The 6,000-nt window shown below is 37.8% G+C and overlaps 1 long non-coding RNA gene across 1 annotated transcript in view; it reads right to left on the bottom strand.

The window, feature by feature from the left end:
• The window catches only part of LOC134529525 (uncharacterized), a 153,074-nt gene extending 147,744 nt beyond the window's left edge, over positions 1-5,330 (bottom strand). The window contains exon 1 of the long non-coding RNA XR_010074620.1: positions 5,260-5,330. This is a non-coding gene — a long non-coding RNA (uncharacterized LOC134529525). The remainder of the gene's footprint in view (positions 1-5,259) is intronic.
• Between the last annotated feature and the right edge of the window lie 670 nt (positions 5,331-6,000).

Here is a 6,000-nt window from a genome sequence, read left to right on the forward strand (position 1 = left end):
ATATTTCGTGTGCTACTGAATATAGATATTGAATGTATTGTAATGTAAATATTTGAAAGTGGTCATCCAGGAAGAAATTTTAAAAGGTACGTTTTTGGGGGATGGGCAAAGTATCTGTAAATAACATCGTTGCTTTTTCATCGCGTCAAAAATATGTAGCATCTGAATATTACTGATGGATTAGTTAGTCCCTAGTCGACACTAGTTTCATTGTTTAATAAAAATAACTGAACTACGAGATTTTTCTTGGATTACTGCCAGGCTGGTGAAGTCTTATCAACTTCCAATAATCAATTATACTCACCTCAGCCTGGCTGGAACGATGTGATAACTTATTTTGGTCATAATGTGTAGGTACTGGCAGTGTAAAGAAAACCGAGAGGATCTGGAAAATACAGATTTCTCCGTTTAAGGTGAAGTAACGTGGCAGTAAGTCATTTCTTAAAGTTCTGCGAGCAAATATGGGACATAAAAGAATTGATTATATAATTTTATTATGTTGAAAAGTTGTGAAAAAATCAATGCATGATAGTTTGGTGGTTTTTAAATACTGACTTGGAAGTTTTTGAGATACGAATATGAAAAAGCTCAAAATTTGTTTTCCGAAAATGCCTGAAGCTAATTTTTATCGCGTGAAATATATTTGCGAATAAATAGTGATGTTTCTTGGAAAAATTATTAATTAAAATATCTTGTAAAGCAATTCTGAATTAGGCTGATACATAATAAATCTTAAGGTCTGATGTAATCTGTTTCTACATTCCAATATATTCATAAAAATATTTTGTACATATCGGTTATTGTGTTCTATAGATACGGGATTGGGTTCTAAAATTTCGAGAGTCCACTGTTTAAAATATTTCCATAGATGATCTCTAAATATCTATTCCACTGAAAACTCAGAACTTAATATTTTATTATTTTTTAAGGATTCAAATCACAATTTTTACGTAGAAAACACCACGGAAAATACCACTCATCCACACACATACAGTGCATACATACATACATACATACATACATACATACATTCATATCCTATATTGCACACACATATACACAAACTCATTTATAATTTCATTCAAATGGTGATATAGGCTTAGTTTTAAAAATCGTTACATTTGTGAACTTTTAATTTATTCATAACAATCAACTTTCAGTTTGAATTTTTTTAATTGGCTTTTCTTAGTGCTTTGTGGAAAACTAAAACCTATATTTAACACAAGCTTTAATTGTTACTACATATTTTTAGATTATATTATGTTTTACCAACTAAAAATCAGTGAAACTTCGTCACATAAAATAGAGTAAGCACAATCTAACATTCATGAAAAAAAACTACTTCAAGTGTCTTGGCTGTTGTAGTCACATGTAACTTAAGTTGAATAGAACAGGCCTCACACATATCTGTTCTATTTTATTATTTAGAAGTAAATACTTTTAAACTTTGTTGATAGAGATCATTTTTGACCTATTGATTTACATCCAACCATTTTCAAAACTACATGTACATAACAGTTCAAGGATCTACACAACACACACGCATGCAAATCTCACAGGCTTTCATCCTGTTTGGGACCAACTCACGTCACACTAACTGGAACAATCAAATTTCATACCCTTTGAAAACATTTTTTGAGGAGAGGTAAGTGAGCGCAGTGATTGTTGTTAACTTCAAAAAGATTCCTCTTCGGTCTCTAATCAAACATGAAAAAGTGAGTCGGAACCAATTATTTGTTTTTCTCGTAAGAAATTTGCTGAAATAAAGCTTCTTTTCAACGGGCTTTCCATTATGTGATTTTGTCAACCCACACCGCAAGCTCTCTCTTGTCGAGTTACTTTGCTTGTTATTAACTCCGGCTGGAAGTTTTCTATTTGTAAAACTTCTCGTAATTTTCTGTAATGTGACCTTAACACGCAAATTCTTGCATGAAGAAATCTCGAAAATGTTTTCACAAGAAGGCTTTCTCCGGCGCACCTAAGGCAACGCAAAGAAACAGTTTCACAAAGTTTTTTTTTACGTTATTTATATAAGTTATTTCAGCGTGAAATGTTACAAAACCCACTAGTTATAAAAGCAGGAGATTGAATCTGGATAGACAGTATATAATTTTCAGCTCACAGATACATGTCTTGCCACAACCAGAATGTCACATTCAAGCTGTGTTTGGTCCGTAAATTTAGGGCCTAAATGTTTTGGGGATTTGTTACAATTTATGGAGCGGGAAGAGCAAGCTTTTAGTAATTTTATTTGTACCACTCGATGTGGATTAAATATTGAAAGTTATATTTTAGTAGATTATCAAACCCCTGCATTAAATTACTTAAGTTGAACCCCAGAAATTACGTAAAAGTATTTAAATGTGTTGTGTTGCCGGAGCAACAGAAAAACATGGAATCAGTCAGGCCTGTAGTTCCCAGCTACATAGCCTGTAGCGCTGATACGCGACGCTAGGATTCGCACGCCCCAAACAGCCAAACCTAAACACACAATTCGACCCATTCAAATAACGATCGGTGTCGGATCAAACAAGACCTAGCCACGAGTGGATAAACAATGTAGGGTTCGACGTAATGGCGAAACCGACGGATCTAGTTCTAACGGGATGCGTTGCTTTGGGAAACGAGAGAGCCCGAAATTTATCGCTGGCTCACGGAATCGCCAGCCAAGTTTCCCCACTTGCAAAAATAATTACGGGTTCGATATCGCCGTATGGGGATTCATTCTTGTGTTAATAACCAGGAGGTGGAATAATCTGGCCTGCAAGTGGACAATACATACAGGAATCCGTTGCAAATGATGTAGTGGTAGGCTTTTCTATTATGTATCGGAAGAAATTTGATTGTAAATAAGAAAGATTGATACACTGTATGAAAAAATAATAATAATTTTTCAAAAAAATTCTGTTAATAAAGATAGTCTAATTTTTTTGTAGATTTTACGTCTTGCTGACGCGGACAACTATAAATGAATTAGTCTGTTCGAAAAGGCCATATCACCTTAAAATGAAATTGGTCGGATGACAAAAGAAAGTTCATTTCTCCTGAGATTTATCCGCATCAAATGACCCGTGAACTGGCTGCTGCGTACCGAAGCGAAGCAGAAGATGTATAGGAATTATATTTTCGCAAGGAACATGATTCGACGTCACCAGAGTGTGTTCGTACAATAAAGTAAGTGAAAGTTCCAACAGACCAATTCGATCGGACACGTGCATTACAAGTAAGGGAAACTTAAGAATTATCAACCATGGCCTACAGTAAGACTGGACTGATTTTAAAAAACCGTGGAATACCAACCTCAGGGTGTATGGCCCGATATTTGAACCCGGATGCTGGAAAATTGTTTAACATTTGCATCACATGGCTCGGTTCAGCGACAGTTGCCATTGATAATATCTCTTGGAACATAACAGTGTAGATTTTGCAGTACAATCATGTGGAATGTAAAAGGGGGGGGGGGGAGACAAACATCTCATTTATCTGAACGAGCAAGTGTTGAGTTAACAGCATGCGTTTAGCATATCTTACATAAATGTATTATAACATGCACAAAATTTGTTTACTTGTAGCAATTTTCTAAATAATTTCATTGTAAACAATACATTATTTGGTGTATGAACAAAAATGCATACGATGCGCAAAGTCTTTTTATTTTCCGCAGTAGACCAGTTGTCAAAGCTGTCGGCCTCCTAACTGTTTGTTGTTTTTCATCAAGGATCTATCCTACGCTTTTTGTTTCATCACCTTATGATGAGCTCATCCTACGCCTGTTTTGATCTACTTCTTAAACACCTGTTTACGCATGGGTGCAAAATTCACTCTCAACTATACCCTTAGTAACTAAGTTTCAGAAACATGTCAAACAATTCTTTCTCTCCTTCTCGTCAAACATCGCCATGTTACACATTCCAGGACATTTTCCTTCGTTGCTTTATCTACTCGTTGGATTTTCAGCATTCCTCTATAACATCACGTTTCAAAATCTAAAATTCTTTGAATTTGTTTTGTACCGATATTTCATGTTTCCCTTCCATAAAAATCTTCTCTCATTCAAGCTACTTAAATTAACATATTTATACCGCATTAATTTATGTAATAGATTTTGTAACAACACTCTTGTTTTTGACCAGTACTTTGCTCGAGTAAATGTCATATATATATATATATATATATATATATTACATACTCAGAATGTGTGGCAACACTGCAGATATCAACGTCTATTTTGCCACAAAAACCTTTCAGTGGCTGGGGGCGTGAACTCGATTCCAATCCGGTGTTGCCATGCCGCGCGTACACGAATTTCAGCTAACAAGTTTACGTACCTGACTGTCAAATCTAGTGTATCAGTTTATAAGAAGATTTTCCTTAAAACTGTTTAAGATATCGAAGAGTGTCCCAAAACTAATAAAATTCGAAAGCAAAAAATGAACTCTCTAAGTCTGTTTGTTATTTTCATTTTATGGATTTAATTCTAATGTATTTAATTTAAGTTAAAATTTCTAAAAGAATATAGGGATATACAGCATGCGATAAGACTTAGGGCTACCGCTAAGAGACCAACAGAGGCTAATAGTCAAGAATGTAAGCCAGTTGAATGAATTGCATGTAGAAACGATGCAGCGCTTGATGTACCAGCCATTGTCGTCCTTAACGCCCTCACACTTTGACCTCGTGCGCGCAATACAGCCGCGGAAACACGTGACTCTTAATCAGGAGTTGGAGGACATCACATCTATTTATATACAGATGACTCGTTCAAAGCTACAATTAAATGGACGCTTAAATATTTAGTTAGTGCACAAATAAACAAATTGTAAAGCATCACAACTTACATATCATTAACCTAAAATATTTAGGTATACATAGAAAACAGTAGGTCTATATTTTGTGCATAGGTTATCCTATTGTATGTTTTGCGAAAAGGAATGAAAGTAAGGTTGATCAATGAGCAAATAATATAAATATAGGGAATTTAGTTAAATCGTACTTCACTTTTAAAATACTTGTGAGAAAAAGAACAGAATATCGCTCAAATTTCAATATTGCCACAACTAGTGTAGCCTACATCGATTCACCGGAAGTATCACAGCGATACATCAAACATCAAAGAGCAGTTTCTGCGCCTACTGTTGGTAGCGTGGCACAAGCAACGTTTTTTTTTTTTTTTTTGCGACCGCGGAGGCACGCAGGAGGACGCAGGCTGGCGCCGGGCGGCGAGGCGCGCGGTCGACAAGATGGCGGCGGGTGACTCACCGGGGCGCCGCGGGACTCGAACTGCCGACTCGCGGGCAGCGACCGGGACCAGCCCCGCAGACCAGGCGACTGGCGAGCGCGCCCCAAAACTGTGCCCCCTCCCCCTGGTCGTTGGATGCCGCCTCGCCGGCCGGATCGATACGGAAGGCAGCCAGGCGGTCGGTAGTGCTGCCCTACTAAAGGGTTTAGCTGGGGGAGGGGGAGGGGGTCAGCGAGGGTCCCCACCCACCGAATAAATCTGAGGGGAGGAGTTCACACATACATCACTAGACCCGGCTTTGGCCCGCACAAGTCAACATTGACAAACTGTGGTTCGTTCCAATAGTAACGCCGCGAGCGTGTGGTCCAAGACATTCTGAGAAGAGGTTCAGTGTTGTGTCGCGTGTGATTGCCAAGAAACTCCCTTGCAATGTCGCAAGGCTTGGTCGATAGGAGTGGTATGTATTTGGCCGGTACTGGCGCTGGTGACGATGCTAGGATTAAGGATGGGGTCAATGACCGACCGACCGCTCTGACGTCACGGCGGCCATCTTGAATGACCTTGACCTTCAAAATTCCTTTAAAAAACTCAAAATTCTTAAGAATTTCCCTATTTCGAAGGAAAATTTCCTTTTTTAAGGAAAATTTCTCGTTATAATATTCAAAAATGTCAACAGCTTGAATCTTCCTAAAAGCGGCTTAAGACTCCTAAAAGCATGCCGCCCAATGTCGTTGAGATCAATACCTTGACCGTTGAAGTTG

This window comes from Bacillus rossius, chromosome 2 (assembly GCF_032445375.1).
Source record: "Bacillus rossius redtenbacheri isolate Brsri chromosome 2, Brsri_v3, whole genome shotgun sequence".
In the NCBI taxonomy this organism is placed as follows: Eukaryota; Metazoa; Arthropoda; class Insecta; order Phasmatodea; family Bacillidae; genus Bacillus; species Bacillus rossius.